We start from the raw sequence: 18,157 nt of genomic DNA on the forward strand, positions 1-18,157 counted from the left end.
AAATGATGTTTCAACCGTGTGCAAACTCTTTCTGATTCTTCAGTCTTCAGCTTCTCACGTTCCAGAGCATCCTTGTACTTCTGAATGGTATTCTCCAATTCACGAGTACGAATCTCAGAAATCAACCGTGCTTCCCTTTTCATCTCAAGGGTCAATTCCAAAGTCTTGTTGAGTTTTTGAATCCGGAGTAAAGCTCTATCCAACTCCTCTTCCTTTGATTTGAACACAGATTTAGTGCTATAGAGCGCTTGTCCAAACTTTTCCCTCCTTGCTTCAGACTCTCCGGCTCTTTTGTTGGAGACTCCAAGCTCTTTGTCCTTCTTTTGTTGATCGTCTTTCAAGTTCCCATTCTCTATCGAGACTCGGCCAAGCCTGATTCTCAAATCAGCATTTTCCAACTCCAACTCCTTGATACGGGCATTGAGCTTCTCTACATCTTCAGGTAATATGGGCTCTGGCTCAGGAACCACTGGATAGATGGAAGGATCAAATGGATAAGGGAGTTTAATCATCTGAACCCTCTCTCTAACCCAACAAGTGTAAGGCTCTTGAGCAATGACGTTTCTCTTATCCAACTCCTTAACTTTTCTGATAACTGCTCGCCAAGACCTCTTGATCTTTTTCACCATGGGATGATCCGCTTCAACACTATGTAAGATGAAAGGCTCCAAGGCTTCAGCTTTTGGAGGGCCATTCATAGGGTACCCATGCTTCCTTAGAGATAACATGGGGTTATAGTTGATGCAACCCTTGGTTCCTATCAACGGCACATTGGGGAAGTCTCCAATGCTGACAATCACATTCTCGGTTTCCCAATCCCTGATATACCACTTAACATGACTAGAGGTGAGGGAAGCTAACTTCTGGAAGGGCTTGAGTTCTTTAGAGACAAAAGGACCTTCTTCGGGCATGTGGGATCTAAACCAAGCATGCAACAACTGCGCACAACATAGGATGATTCCTCCCTTCTTCTCATGACGATCATGGAGAGTGTAGTAGAGATCTGCCAAGAGGAATGGTACAGGGTTACCAGAGAGGAAAATTCTCACCGCCAGGTGGTCCACAAAATGGTCAACATTTGGGAAGAGAACTATCCTATATACCAACACGGCTAACACAGCATAGAAGGATTCCCAATTCCCTTCTTTTTCCATCTTCTTGGCCTGATCTTCCAAGAACTTCCTAGAAAAACCACTGAAAGGTCTTTTCACATCCCAATTATCCACAACTTCAGAAACTTTCAAACCCAAGGCTGAAGCTATCTTCTTGGGAGGAATATCTTCATCAAGCTTAGGAAATGGGTTATGATCCTTCAAATTCCGGCCTACGATCCTCTCAAACTCCTCCAAGGTAGGAGTCAACTGGAAATCAGAAAAGGTGAAACAACGTAGAGGTGGATCGTAGAACTGAGCGATAGTCACTATGGTCATCATGTCCATCTTCTCATTCAGGATGTCCAGAATTCTTCCATAGTTTTGTACAAAGCTGTTGAGTTTGAGTGGTGTTATTTTGGCACTCAACTTCTGCAGGCTGGTAAGGTCCACGTTCTTGTATTTGAACTGAAAAGTGCCTCTTCTTTCAGGATTCATCTTGCTAACAAGTCTTGGATTCCTGAAATAATGCGAAACAACTAAGAGTTTTGCTTTTTATGCGTATGCAATGAATGAATGGATGCAATGTTTTTTTTTTTAGGTTCAAAGGTCCGAGGTATGGATAAATTTGATTGCTTTTCCAAAATGGGGTTCTCACCGGGTATGATCTAGGGCTTTTGTTACAAAGGATCCCCAGAGTCATTGATTCACAAGAATGTTTGACGCTTACGGGAAATACTTCCCGATCGTCAACTCCATCAAGGGAATCTATTCTGGGTGAGGTTCTCGTACCGACTCTTACGAAGTATACACCTCGCGAGTCCGTACTATGCAACCATTGATTGGGTTCTAGACAGGGTACTCAGAGTCATGGATTCGAAAGACTATTTGACGCTTACGGAAAATACTTTCCGGTCATCAACTCCATCTAGGGAATCTATTCTGAGCGAGGTTCTCATATCGATTCTTACGAAGTATACACCTCGGGAATCCATACTACGCAACCATCATTTCTAGTTGGCCAAAGGTTTAATGTTCTAAAAGGTCCTTAGAGTCATGGACCCCTTTGAAACATTGAAGCTTACGAGGTATACACCTCGGGCGACAATATTTGCAAAAGGATCTACTCTAAGTGAGGTTATCGTACCGACTCTTACGAAGTATACACCTCGGGAGTCTGTACTACTCAACCATCGTCCTATCTTATGTTTTTTCACTCTAGACTCGGGTGTAGAGTCTTTCCCACATGGTTTGCAATCAAGATCCAAGTGCCCAACACGGTGGAACCAATATACAACAAATATCAATATAACAATAAAGATATTAAAAAGCAACAAATAAGGGAAAAGCCATAAAATTAAACAAGCAAAGGCACACAAACGTCCTAACTAGGCTTGACTCACTTAGGATGTTCCAGTCCCCAGCAGAGTCGCCATCTGTCGCACCTCGAAAAATATGGGGATACGACTTCAAAGCGAAACGCGATCACACGCTCGCAATGATGGACTGAACAGAGTCGCCACCGAACTTTATTTATTCCTAAAAAGGAAAGGGGAAATATCGATAAAACCCAAGACAAAACGACAATGATTATTGGTCGTCGCAACCAAATCAGGGTTCGGGAGTCGATTACGCAAGGGGAAGGTATTAGCACCCCTCACGTCCGTTGTACTCAATGGGAACCATTAGGTCAGTTGTGTGCATTAATGTTAGTTAAATTGTTAGGCTTTTCAGTTTATTAGGTGGGAAAGAAAGAATAGAAGAGAGGAGAAAGTTTTTGGATTTTGACGAAGGACTAAACCTAAGTTTTTTATTAGTGGGCCTGACAAGATTTAAAAATCCTGCTCCTACGTATCTCGAAAGAGAAATCAAGGCTTACGTAGTTCTGGGTAGAAAAATGTTTGTTTGTTGGTCGATTTTAGCGAAAGTCATACTGTATTAATCGACGAAAACATTATTTTACCCAAAACAGATGAGGAGTGAACGCATACCACACATCGAACGGATTTATAAATCTACATTCGGAAAAGCGTCATTATCTCTACTCAACAATCGTGGCCGAAACATTGTTTTGTATCACTTAAGACAAGATACCTTTCGTTTATGAAAAAGGTTTTTGATTAATCGCACGGCGGCGAGAAAAAGTTTGATTGGTTGGATGTATTTTGAGTGATGGCGAGAACTTGGATGAGCGAGATATACATCTCGAATCCTAGCCTCAGGAGTGCATGGTATACACCATATTCCATTTCCATCTTTATTGAAAAAAGGTTACGATAGGAATTAAGTATTTTGGATTTTGATTGAGAAAGGGTTTGAAGAAACCGCAATGACAATTTTAGACGATGGCGAGAGTTAAGATTGGCGAGGCATACGTCTCGAATCTTAACCTCAGGAGTGCATGGTATACACCATGTTCCATTTCCACCTTTATTGAAAAAAGTGTTAAATAAGATTTAGGTATCTTAGATTTGATTGAGAAAGGGTTTGACGAAACCACATTGACAATTTTAGACGATGGCGAGAGTTAAGATTGGCGAGGCATACGTCTCGAATCTTAACCTCAGGAGTGCATGGTATACACCATGTTCCATTTCCACCTTTATTGAAAAGTGTTTAGATAGGGATTAGGTATTTTGAGTTTTGTTATGAAAATGACTTGACCTAGATCAAGTATTGATGGATATTGGAGAAAAGATTTGAATGAGTGTTTGAGGGAAACAAAGTGGATAAATTTGGATGATGGCGAGAGCTAGGATTGGCGAGATATACATCTCGAATCCTAGTCTCAGGAGTGCGTGGTATACACCACGTTCCATTTCCATCTTTATTGAAAAAAGTCTTGAATATGAATTAATATTTTTGAGTTTTTATTAAAAAATGGCTTGACGTTGGATCAAGCATTTGATGAAATTTGAGAGAAATGGAATAGAAGGGAGGAATGAGTTGATTTGTTTATTGAGAAAATACTCGACGTTGGATCGAGCCATATTTTTTTGCATTTTTGAAATTGTTGATTTTATTCTTGTGTTAGTAGCTAACTAAACAACCAAACAATAAAGAAATAAAATAGTACAAGATTATTACACATCGGGGGAGTGGGGTACATTTTGTCAAATGGGGATTCAAAAAAAATCATGAAATAATTAAATCGGACCCAAACAAATAAATAATGCAATGCATGAGTGTAAGTGCAAGAGAACCGGCTCATTGTAAGAAAGCCCAAGAGTAAGCTATGTGAGGTTGACTGCGATGCTTAAAAAGCAATCGACTTACAAGGGTGTGAAAATGGGCTCGATATTAAATCGAGAAAAAGTATGATTTTTATAGTTTTCAAATGGTTTCGAGCACATGATGCAATTAAAAGAAAAACAAATCTATATTATTAAACAATAATAAAAAAACTATGAGTAATAAAGCATAAACATAAAGAAAATGTTAAAAGAAAAAACTACACATAGGGGTATTGAACCCACTACACTAAAGACATAGAAAACACTCCTCTCCACCAGATCACTTACCAACTAATTATTATTTCAATACTAATTTAAATATATAAACTAAAATAAATTAAAAAGGATTAAAATAAAAAAATAAAAAAAACTAAATAATAAAAAAAGGTAGAATAACCTAATTAATCCCAACCACTTGTCTGTTGGGTTTCCAAAGGGGAATAAGTTGGAAATGGTAAAAAAAAAAGAATCAACTTTAATCGCCAATATTAATATCTACCGGGAAAAACCAACAGTCACTTAAAATGGAATTAAAAGGGTTTTTAACCACGCTTAAAGTAAATAAAAAATAAAAAAAGAAAATGAAACGAAATCTCAGAACTCTTCCTCTCTCAATCCCTCCATCCCATTCCAATCTCAACGATGCTCTCTCAACCTCTCACGCCCTCCTTCCATCTCGTTTACAAACCTCTCTCTCAAACGCTCTCCTTATCGCTCTCACTCAAACTCTCAATATCCTTCCATCGCTACCATCACGTCCCACACCCAAACGCCCATATCTCACTCAATCGTGTAAGAAAGCAAATGTCTGAAACGAAAAACTCACCTTCGGCGATGACAACGGCAACGATGAAGCTCACAGGTTTGTTCTTGATTTGGTGATTAGGGTTTGGTATCCTTTCCGCCGTTCCTCTTTTTTCGAATCCCCTCTCTCACTGATTTCTTCTGTATTTATCCTCTACGAATTAGGGTTTCAGATTGGTGTATAGAGATCAAAAGAGGTTTCTGCCAAAACACTTTTTTTGTGTTCAATATTGGATTGGTCCTGTTTGATGCTGCAATTTGAAAAGGTATTCTGAACTTAGCTTTTTCTAATCGCTTTTGTCTTAATCCCAAATTGGGAAATTTCTGGATTTTAACACTTGGCAATTACTTTGTGTCACTGCAGTGAAAAAATGCACATCGCTTTCGGTTTCTCACAGCCTTGTTGGTGTACTCGGTTTTGGGTGGCCCGTAAGAGGATTCGTTGCTGCAGGATAATGAGTTTCCAGTTCAAGTCCCTCCTTGATGTAGTTTTTCTGTGTTAAAAGTTGGTCAACATAAACAACCACCGTTTCCTCTAGGTAAGTTTCAACAAACCTCCTAAAAGACCTTTTGTTTGATGCGCAACTTCCTTAACAACCTCGAGAAACCCCTTACAAGTATCTTCAAAATTAACCTGCTCTGCATAGTTTTGTGGAAGGACTTCTATGGTGCTATTACTGAGTTCCATTGCAAGATCATAACAGCGTAAGTTATTGTTTATCCTGAATGGTTGCCAAGGAAATTCGGTATAGCATAACATCAATGCTATTGTCTCGGACGATTTGAACTTGCTCTCCAAATATCCTGCATAGACCAACAGCATCTGGGGTGTATAGCTTCTCATTTTTAGAATCATTCAATCTTTGATTTGCTTCTGTAAAAACCTTTCATTCCATCATTTAATATTCCTTCAAACTGAATATTCAATACACCCAATCCAATAGGTATTTCTTCGGAAAACTCCAATACCAGGATTTCATCATCTTCAAATAATTTAATTTTTGTAGGTTAGAAAACTTGTTTGTAATGACTAAGCTTGGTTGTGCTAATGACAGGTACTAATGGATGCAGGACTAATCCATGGCCATTTCCTTAAAGTGAGGCTTGTAATACAATTGTGCATCCCCTGAACACCGAAAATGCAGAAAAGTATGATGAGCACCCACATAAACCATGCTATCATGAAGAAGAACAGCAGAACAAGAAAGGTAGATGCTGCTATGACAAATACGACAGCGGCCTTTGAATTAATCTTAAGAACTTGCTTATCATCACCATCTCTTGTTGTGAAACTGGTATTTGTTTTTTTTTTATTGCAGGGCTATGATTGTTTTTACAATTGCAGGATTCACAACTTCCCAACTTTGCCCATTTTGCTGCTGTAAGTCTTTGTTCTTGAATTCCTCACCAAACAGCATTTTCTCAAACTTGACTAACTTCCTTCTCTTTTGCCTTGGGATCATTATTGTAAGCAAGCATCTTACAACTATCTTGCGACCCCCGACTCAAATCTGTACGCCGGTCATGCCTGCATCAAGATATTCTATTTGAACTATGGAAGAAAGTACTTTGTGCTGGTAGGCTCTCATCCTCAGTATCTCCAAATATCAACCTGATTAATTTAATTCAATTTTGTACATATTGATGTTTGTAGGAATGAGGGGTGAGGCTTCTCGATCAGGATTTGGTGTCTTGCAGTCCTAGGAGATGCTACTGTTAACATAATAACCGATCCTCCTTTCTGAACTGAGCATTAAAGTCAGCTCAAGTGATTACATATGGCTGCACGCGGCCAATCAGCAGAGCAAAAACAGTTATGACTATTGTATATAGTTCCATCATTCTTAAAATTGGAATTCTGTCAAAGAAACTGCAGAGAAATTGTTCCGTCATTGGTCCGAAACATAAAAATGTTTTGTTGCTTGTATGAATCAAATTCGCAATATTATTTTCCAAAGTTGTTATCTTTAGTAGTTCCTAGTTTTGGCATTAAAAGAAAAGGTAGCTTTGTATCAATATTGTGTATGAGGATCATCTCCTGAAGCCGTCATGAGAAATTGCATGAAATCAAGCCCTTAAATATAAAATCTGCAACTCAATAAATTGAATGACTGGATATTCAACTTCACTCCTTGTATGATATAGGTACACGGCCTATGCTATAAATGAAATACATATCATTCAAGTTGGTTAACACAAAGGAGATAGCTTTGAGGATTTTAGCAGGCTAGCACCATAACGTAATGAATTATAAGCACTTTTCCATTTCCAAACTTTTCATTAGCTGCTCTCGTCATGCTCTTTCAAAAACTCATAAAAGCTTGGATCCTTTTGCTGAAGACCTTCAAGTTTAGGGACATTCTCTTCGAGATTCAATAATTGGAAGGCGGATAGAACAAGTTCACACAAAAAAAACTAGGATCTCTCTTTGTATCTTAGAAACTCCATGTATTCATGCAGTGATGTTTTAAGGTGATGCATGTAAATGAATGAATGACGTAATTGAAATATGAATGATTATGAAGAATTCCTTCAATATTAATGGATTTCCTTTTTTTTTAATGTGAATGAAGCAAATATGAATGTAAATTTGGAACGTAAAAAATGTAAATAAATATGATAAATAAAAATAAACATGAAATAATAAATATGATCATGAATGAAGGATATGAAGGTGAGTGAAGAAAGAATGCAAACGAGTGATTGGTGGGAAGAAAATTTCAGGGCCAAAATCGGGGTATGACACGTAGGATGGGCAAATTCCATCTAGGTCACTCATGTCCCTCAGCATACTTCGTGGAGTACCCATCAACTGTCTTTATGGTTATCCAGTTACTGACAACGTTGGATCAGTAACAAAGCACTCGACTCTACATCTAGGATCCATAGTGGTTTCAGGTCGAAGAGTGGTATACACCATTATCACCATGAGAATAACTTATGACACTTTGCATAACTTTCTATATAGTATTCTCATAGCGGGTCAATCCGGTATAAATATTACTCTTAATATTCATACCTATGTTTAAGACTTGATAACTCTTTATCCATGATTCATGAGATGTGATCATCAGTCTACAAACATAATAGTCTTAATGCTTTAATGTTATCCCACTTCATAATAAAGCTCGACTATGGATATTTTAATAATAGGGTCCCTATGTTTAATGTGCTCTCATGATCAAGTCACACTTGATACATTAAACGGACTATCTATTCCAGGGACTTTATTAAACAACCATAATAAATAAAAAGCCTTTTATTATTAATAAATAATTCGATACAAGTACCAAAAGTATTGGCCTCTAGGGCTTACACCAACAATCTCCCACTAACACTAGAGTCAATCAGGCATACCCCAAATGCCCATTGATCTAGTATGGCCATCATGCTTCTGCTGCGCAAGAGGCTTTGCCAGTGGGTCAGAAATATTGTCAAGTGCAGGTACTCTATATATTTTCAAATCTCCTCTATCTATTATCTCTCGAATAAGATGATAACGCCTAAGTATGTGTTTGGATCGTTGGTGAGATCTAGGCTCCTTAGCTTGTGCGATAGCACCATTGTTATCACAATAGAGACCAATGGGATCCACAATGCTAGGGACTATGCCAAGTTCACTAATGAACTTTTTGATCCAAACAACTTCCTTTGCTGCACTTGAGGCATCAATATACTCGGTCTCGGTTGTAGAATCAGCAACTGTATCTTGCTTTGAACTTTTCTAGCTCACAGCGCCACCATTTAAGCAAAACACATAACCATTGGAATCATTCATATTAAAGCGTCTCAGCACTTTGTCTATATACTCTGACTTAGGCCAAGCATTTTGTGATCTATCTCTATAGATTCTGATTCCTAATTTATAGGCTGCTTCACCTAGGTCCTTCATAGAAAAGCATTTCCCCAACCAAGACTTTACTTGTTGTAGGGTAGGGATATCGTTTCCAATGAGTAATATGTCATCTACATATAATACCAGGAACACGATCATGCTCCCACTAACCTTATTGTAGACACAAGGCTCATCTTCGTTCTTGATGAATCCATATTGTTTTACTATTTCATCAAAATGAAGATTCCATGAGTAGGTCACAAGCTCATCTTGATCCATGAGTAATACATCACCTTGATCTGTTATGAGATATCCATATCTCTCAGGTAGGTGACGTGTCCTGCTTGACCTACGTTGGTCTTGTTCTACTTGAGCAGGTTGCTCTTCCACAACTACTAGTGTTTCCTGCTCTAATTCCTCCATAGGTGTATCGATGCTTTGTGATTCTTGAATTTCTTCAAGCTCTACTTTCCTCCCACTGATTCCTTTGGAATTAAAATCCTTTTCTAGGAAAACTCCAGTTCGAGCGACAAACATTTTGCCCTCAGAAGTAATACCCTCTTGTTTCTTTAGGATATCCCACAAATAAGCATTTGTCAGATTTGGGCTTAAGCTTAGTTGAAATTTGTCGTTTCACATAAACTTCTCAACCCCAAATCTTCATGTAAGACATATGTGGTTTCTTACCACTTCATATCTCATATGGTGTCTTCTCAACCTTTTTGGATGGAACACGGTTAAGTGTGTAAGCTGATGTCAATAGTGCATGTCCTTAAAGGGAGTTTGGAAGATCGGTGTGACTCATCATGGATCGGACCATGTCCAACAGGGTTCGATTTCTTCTCTCAGATACACCATTCCATTGGGGTGTTCCAGGAGGAGTAAGTTGGGATAGGATCCCACACTCTTTCAGATGGTCATCAAACTCTAGGCTTAAATACCCACCACCTCGATCTGATCGAAGAGTTTTAATATTCTTACCTAGTTGGTTTTGTACTTCATTCTTGAATTCCTTGAACTCTTCAAAGCACTATGATTTGTGTTTCATTAAATACACATAACCATATCTACTGAAATTATCAGTAAATGTGATGAAGTACTGAAAACCTCCTCTAGCTGGCTTGTTCAGTGGTCCACATACATCAGTATGTATGAGGGCCAAAAGATCATTATCTCTTTCACCTTTTCCTGTGAATGGAGACTTTGTCATCTTTCTAGTTAAACAAGATCTGCATGTCTCATATGATTCATAATTAAAAGAGTCCAACATTCCATCTTTATGGAGTTTGGAAATGCGTTTCTCATTTATGTGGCCTAATCGACAATGCCAAAGGTAAGTTGGATTTAACTCATTAGGTTTCATCCTTTTAGTATTAATGTTATAAATAGGCATTTTAAGATCAAGGACATATAGTCCATTGTTCATTTGTGCAGAAGCATAGAATATATCATTCAAATAAATTGAGCAACGATTGTTCTTTATTATAAATGAAAAACCAAACTTGTCCAAACAAGAAATGGAATTAATATTCCTGCTAATTGCAGGTACATAATAACAGTTCTCTAACTGAACTATTAAACCACTAGGTAAAGTCAATTCATAAGTTCCTACGGCTAAGGCAACAACCTTTGCTCCATAGCCAACTAGTAGGTCGACTTCACCTTTTGCCAAATCTCTACTCCTTTTTAGTCCCTGCACATTTGTACAAATGTGAGAACCGTATCCAGTATCTAATACCCATGATGCAGAAGTAGATAAATTAATTTCAATAACAAAAATACCTGAAGTTGAAGTCTCTACTCCATTCTTTTTATCTTCCAGGTACTTTGGGTAGTTTCTCTTCCAGTGTCCGGTCTTACCGCAATGGAAGCAGGTGCCTTCTTTTGCTATGCCTCCATTAGGCTTTAAAGCAGCAACAGTGGGTTTGGGTTTGGCAACTTCCTTGCCTTTCCCTTTATCACCCTGCTTGGTGGGCCTTTTGTTCTATCTCTTTCCATTTCCGATCATCAGAATGGACTTCCCTTTTGACTTTAGGTTCTGCTCAGCAGTTCTTAACATGGCGAGCAGTTCAGGAAGCGATTTTTCCATATCATTCATATTGAAATTTAGGACAAATTGACTGAACCCATCTAGCAACGATTGCAAGATCAAATCAGTCGCAAGTTCCTTTTCGAGGGGAAAACCCAATCTCTCAAGGTTTTCCACATACCCAATCATCTTGAGCACATGGGGACCTACAGGGGCTCCCTCAGCTAACTTGCCTTGAAAAAGGGCTTTTGAAACTTCAAACCTCTCATGCCTTGCTTGCTCTTGATAGAGCATCTTCAGGTGTTCGATCATATCAAACGCTGCCATGTTCTCATGTTGCTTTTGCAATTCTGAGTTCACGGTAGCTAGCATGAGACAAGCAGTTTCATTGGCATCATCGACATGCTTCTTATAAGCATCTCTTTCTGCCTTAGGTGCAGAACTAGGAGGTTCCTCTTCAGAAACAGTTGTCTCCAAGACATACAACTTTTTATCATGTTTGAGGACAATCCTCAGGTTTCGGTGTCAATCCAGAAAATTTGTCCCAGACAATTTTTCCTTATCAAGGATTGATCGCAGGATGTTGTTAGAGGTGTTTGCTGTCATGGTAATCTACATAAGAATTAATGAAAATATAAGTATCATTGACATATTTAATTAAACCTTTAATTAAATATGCTCCCACTATTTTACTCAAAATAAATGACCTTCATCATTTGATTCGGAAAATTCCGTTGGAAGATTTTCTAGTGGGTCGAGATCCATATTTCATTTCGTTCTAAGTCCGCGTAGGCGGATTACACAAAACTAGGTTATTTAGGTAGGAACTCCTTCCAGTTGTATCTCATACAACTCTCGAAAATTTCAGTTGGATGAATAACTCCTTATTCCAATCCATCATATGGATCATTCCCAACTCTTGCTTCTAGACATATATAATATTATTATAATTAAGTTTGACCCATCGTTTTAGCAGTTGGATATTACAATTATCCCATCGCACCTTACCAATATAGAAAATGCACCTCGCGTAGGCGAAACCTACATTGTCCGATACTAGTCTTGATGAGTGCTAAAACTTGGAAAGCAAACACATATAATATTATTATAATTTGTTTAGTTAAGTTTGACCCATTGTTTTAACAGTTGGATATTACAATTATCCCATCGCACCTTACTAATATAGAACATGCACCTCGCATAGGCGAAACCTACATTATCCGATACTAGTCTTTATGAGTGTTAAAACTTGGAAAGCATAAACTTAATATTTGATTTGAGGGAATTGCAATTTTTCTGATCTCACCGGCTTATTTATCATATAAATCACCTCTCACATGCATCAACATACATTCACATGCATCAACATGCATACATACATAATGAAACAGTTATGGCCCCTAGCGCAATTGTTCTCCCAAGCCAATGAGAGAACCTAAGCTAACCTAACAACGATCTAAGCTTCTCCAAGCAAGATCTTCAAGGTTGTCCTCCTTTGGCACTGACTTCTTTGCTTTCTTCATATCATTACATTACATAAAAGAAACTCGTTTTACATACGAGGGATTGAGATAAGAAAAGAAGTTACAAGCAGACACAAGATGGAGCTCAAAGAGATAATGTATTTGGATCAAAGAGAGAGTATATCACATGAAGTGAATGAAGATAATAGGTATTGAAAGATCTGGATGATGCCCTAAGGCAGGAGAAGAAATAATGATAAATATGCTCGCGGAGGATTCGAACCCTCGTGCCTATGTATTCTTATCGTGCAATGAGAAAGTAAGAGCTTTGTAGTTCGTGGAACTAACGGGGAGAAAAGAAAGGTATTGATAGGATTGCCCAGAGGCAAAACAAATTGCTTAAAAAGTAAGGAAGTTACATTAACTAATGATGGCTACAAAGTAGTCATAAAGGCATGGTCTGAACCAAAGATGCTAGTAGATTTTGAGACTCTCTGGGGTAGGAAAAGATATTGCCAGGGTTTGTGACCCCGCAAGGATAATGAAATATAGCTAGAGTCTAAGCTCCCTAGGGAAAGATAGATGAATTCCATGGGGCAAAAGCATAAAGATGTGCCATAGTCTGAATTATACAAGGGCAAGATTTCCAGAGTCTGTAACTCAAAAGGGTAATAAGAAGGGGTTCCCATAGTATGTAACTATACCAGGAAGGAAAACAAGAATGCCAGAGTCTGTAACTCAATAAGGGAAAAGGAATATGATGCCAAAGTCTATAAATGTAAGGGCAAAGTCAAAGGTTTCCAGAGTCTGTACTACATGGGCAAGATGCATAAGTGTGCCATAGTCTGAACTATACAAGGATGAAGAAATGATCTGAATGCCAAAGTCTATAACTCAATCATGGCAAAGAGAAATGGTGCCAAAGTATGATATGTGTAGGAACTAAAAAGAGGTAGCCAGAGTTTGTACTCCATGCGAAAAACTGAACAAAAGCCGAAGTCTGAATTGTAAGGCAAAATGAAATGTCAAAGTCTACAACTGTATAGATAAAATCAAGGTTGCTAGAGTCTTTAACTCAATGGGGCAAAAGAGGGCTTGCCACAGTCTATAACTTTGTAGGGAAAGGATGCCACGGTATGTACCTTATGGGCAAAGAAAAAAGTATGCTAGAGTCTGCACTCTATGAGAAATGAAAGAATATGTCAAAGTTTAAACTTTATGGGCATGAATACCAAGGTCTAGACCTTATAGGAAAAGAACAAAGTATGACATAGTCTGCACTCTATATGAAATGAAAGAATATGCCAAAGTCTGAACTTTATGGGAAAGAATGCTAAGGTTTGTACCTTATAGGAAAATAATAAAGTATGCCAGAGTCTACATTCTATGGGCAATGAAAGAATATGCCAAAGTCTAAACCCTATGGGCAGGAATGCCAAGGTTTGTACCATATAGGGGGAAAAAAGTATGCCTGAGTCCACACTCTATGGGCAATGAAAGAATATGCCAAATACTGAACTTTATGGGCAAGAATGCCAAGATCTGTACCTTATAGACAAAGAACAAAGTATGCCAGAGTCTGCACTCTATGGGCAATGAAAGAATATGCCAAAGTCTATAATTGTATAGGCAATGCATGAGGCAATTGATTAAGAAATGGGTGTGTGACCCTAAGATAATGATCCTAAAAGATGTATGAACATCAAGGAGAAGAGTCTGTTACTGAATCCAAGAGGAGAGTAAGAGTGTTTCGCTGTTGAATGATGATGATGTGAAATGATGCTTCACTATTGAAGTGTTGAATGATTGATGCTTGCTTGAAGAAGACTTGTCAATTGTATGATTCAAATTACACTAAAGTCTATGAACAAAGGCGAATACCTTGAACAACTTGGTAATTCGTCCCGTACTCAAAGATATTCTAGACAAGGATAAGAATGCTCCACTCTCATCATTCTTTGTTACTTAAGGCTCATGGCATACAACTTGAATCAGAATTGACAAGTTGCTGATAAGAGATCCTGAATATTGATCCTGATGGTACAATGCTACTTGTTATAGAAGAAGAATTGATAATCATTTGATTCAAATTGTGCTAAAGTGTATGAATAAAAGGGAGTATGATGAGCAACTAGGTCATTCGTCCCGTACCCAAAGATATTCAAAATGAGTTAATGGAATTATTCACTCTCATTCATTCTCTATATCTTAAGGCTCGTGCCGCACAATCTGAATTATGATTGACAAATGTTAATACATTGTTGTGCTTGAGAAGTAGTCCACTTTGTTAGCTATGCTTGATTGGTGTTGACTTTGAAGTCTTGATCTTGGATTTGAACCTTGAGGTCTTGAGCTACTGAGATCCAACATATCCAATAAAACTTGAGCATTATGGACTTGCCCTATCAAGTGATCAAGGGTCTTTTGATCACTTGAATAAGCTTAGGAATTAAAGCATGATACAAAGGATTTGGTTGACAAAACTGACCTTTGGTCAACACTAATTAGTGGGATTCAGAGAAATTAACCGGGCTATGTATAACCCTTAATGAATTAATCAATGAAAAATGAAAAAAGATATTTTTTAAGTAAATCCCTAAGATAATGGATCATGCATTAAAAATCAAAATTTCTACCCAGGGGCAAAATGGTCAATATGTAAAAAATGGATTAAATGGAATAAAAAACAATATTATTTAGAATTAATTAAACTTAGTTAAACAATTACAAAACAATACATGAATATGATAGAAAAATGTGTTAAGTTCAATTAACTTAAAAATTATAATGATTTCTATTAATGGATTAATCAGAATTAGAATCATAATTATTTTTATTAATCACAAACTAATGACTTAATGTAAAGGATAATCATAATTAACCACAATATTGAAAGATTAAACCAACAATTTAATTAATATTGGTTAATTAAAATTACACTAATTAACAAGGTGATGAAACAACTATCAAAGGAGGGAGTGTAGGCACAAAAATGGGTGGTAAACAACACTAGGAAGCGAATGGGCCTGGGGCCTCAGGCCCAGGCACTAAATCCACACTCACAGTGGGTATAGGAGAAGGCAAGGTGTATTGAGTAAATATTGGGCCAATAGGGACCCCAAGGCCTAACCACACATGAAGGAAGGAAACGCTACGGATCATGCGTTCAAAACGAAGCAACGCGCTCAGCTAAAAATGAACTTCACTCTGCGTCACCTGCCCACCGCGCCAGATGTCGCCTCTGGCGACGCCAGAGGGCCAAACCACCAAACTCAAACACCCCCAAACTCAAACACCCCCAAACTCGTTCTTTCGCCCTTAACCCGAATCCACCATCAATTTTGCCATATGCTAACCTAATGTCCTAACCGAAATTTTTTATCTAAGGACCCTAACTCCATAATTTAAAATTAAATGAAACAACAGCGGAATCAAAAATCAGAGTGAGAGGGTTTTGCTTCCACATGCCCTATACTACATGGCGAAAACAAATTCAAAGCGAAAAGGGAGCGGAAACCTACTTACAAGGACGAGTTTCTCCTAAGTAACCGTTGAATTCTAGAGAAGATGAAGGCGAACGAAGAAGAGAAAACCAGGGACTTCACCAGAGGTACAAATTCAATTCCAATTGCTCAATAATCCTCCTCTTCTCTTACTTCTACTCCTCTTGTTCTGCGATGCTTTTTCCTTCTTCTCCCTCTGTTCTTTTTAGTTTGCTTGCCCTGCGTGCTTCAGACTTGAGAGGACTGAAATGAGGGAGAGTGATATTGAGAATGAGAGAGATTGAGATGCAGAGAATTTCCAATGAGGTTTGTGTGAGGTTGAGGAGAGAGGCCATGCTATTTCTGAGTTCTTTTCTGTTATTATCAATCAATCCCTGAATTGAAGAAGATGATGCAGCTTTATAGGCTGAGATTAACATAGATCAAACTTTGTTAATCTCCCTCCCACCAAAGTTAGTTAACCATTTTATACTCTATTAATTAGTTAGCTTTGGATTCAGTTATGTTAGTTGCTTGAGCTAGGTAGTTAGATCTCATAGAGTAAAAAGTTAATTATAACTGTGAAATAGTTAGATTACCCTGTTAATACTACTATTATGTTATGACAATTAGACATCATTATCTCAAAGTGTAAATTTCTACTAATTAGTAATTTAATGTTGACTGGACGCTACTGATCAAGCTACGACTAATCTAATGGATGAATTTGGGCTGAGGTTGATTTATGTGAAAAAATGTTGTCATGAGGTTTCAATCGATTTGGTGGATTTAATCTGTTGTGTTTAATTTAACTATCAGTATAATTGTTCTGTTAGTTGTAGGTTAATTTATGATGGTTAGTTAACTAGGTGCAAGTATGTTCATTGTATTGTAATCAATTTAGAATGGGATGAAGTGCTAATGGGTCTGCAAACTGAATGTGCATTGAGGTTGGTTTGTAGTGAATTTAGGAATTGGTTTTGACAATAGCATGACAGTCAAAAAACCTACTGAGTTGAAGTAATGTGCAAAAACTGATGCATATTATGTCATAATTTCAATATCTTATGGAACTGTTATAAAGTGGTAGTTGTTTTCTTCCTGAAATTGTTGATGTGTTAGTTAGTTAAGTGTATGAGCTAATATGCTATTGATTTCTAACTTGAAACTAGTGAAGCTTGTAGTTGAATTTATGTTGCTGGAAATTAATGATAGTTCGAATATGCAGGTTATTAACAATTACTACGAATGGCTATAATCGAATTGCTTGGATGGTCAACGAAAGAGCTCCTATTTACTTGGCATACATGAAGATTGGAGTGGGTTGATTAGATTAGCATAGGATTGGTATATTGGAAATGTAGTTTGGAATGTGGAATTCTATTGTAATAGTTGGCTTGAAATTGAAAGTTGTATGTATGCAATATGTATGGATTTTGATTTTAAAAAGTTTGATCCGAGATGCTTGAATGTCATTGGTAAATTTGGAAATGGAAGCACAATTGAAATACATATTGAGATGTAATTTTAAATGGAAAATTGAATTGAAATATATTTGAATTGGAATGTTGGAAAAATTGTTTATGGTTTAATGACAAATGAGTTGAAATTTGCATGTAAAAGTATAATTGAAAGGTGATTTGAAATGTTGGAAAAAATTGGCTTAGGATTGAATTTTGAATGGTTTTAAAAAATGGTTGGAAACTATGGAAAGTTCATGAATGATTTAAAAATTGAGTTTTAAAATTGCTAATGAATGGTTAAATATTGTAAAAGGATTTGAAAATGTTATGGAACATAATTTGAAATGGAAATAAATTAAAAATTGATTGAATTTGGATGCATTAATTAAAATCAATGGTTAAGAAATTCCAAGGTATAATTTAAATGAAAATTAAATGATCAATGTCATATAGGCCTATGAAATGGAGGGTTGACTTTGGTCAACTTGTTGATCAAAAAGTCAATAGTTGACCAAGTCAACAGTGAGGCATGAATTAGGATTTTTACATGATTGCAAGCAAGACATGATTCACACGAAGCAAAGACTAATGTTTAGGCCACAATGAATTAAGACATATGGACCAATGCTTCTGCCAATACCAAAAGACCTAGACAATATTTGAAATAGCAACCATGTAGACATGTGGAAGATGGATGATGCATGATATGGAAGTCAAACATCTTTCCCTAATGAATTAGGGTTTCAACTAATAACAA

At 37.3% G+C, this 18,157-nt stretch overlaps 1 long non-coding RNA gene across 1 annotated transcript; it reads left to right on the forward strand.

Annotated features, from left to right (window-relative positions):
- Positions 1-15,558: 15,558 nt before the first annotated feature.
- Positions 15,559-17,449, forward strand: LOC127119073 (uncharacterized). Its single transcript, XR_007802591.1, has 2 exons — positions 15,559-16,065; positions 17,166-17,449. It is a non-coding gene; the product is annotated as an uncharacterized LOC127119073 (long non-coding RNA).
- Positions 17,450-18,157: the final 708 nt, after the last annotated feature.

This window comes from Lathyrus oleraceus, chromosome 2, assembly GCF_024323335.1.
Source record: "Lathyrus oleraceus cultivar Zhongwan6 chromosome 2, CAAS_Psat_ZW6_1.0, whole genome shotgun sequence".
NCBI classification, from domain to species: domain Eukaryota; kingdom Viridiplantae; phylum Streptophyta; class Magnoliopsida; order Fabales; family Fabaceae; genus Lathyrus; species Lathyrus oleraceus.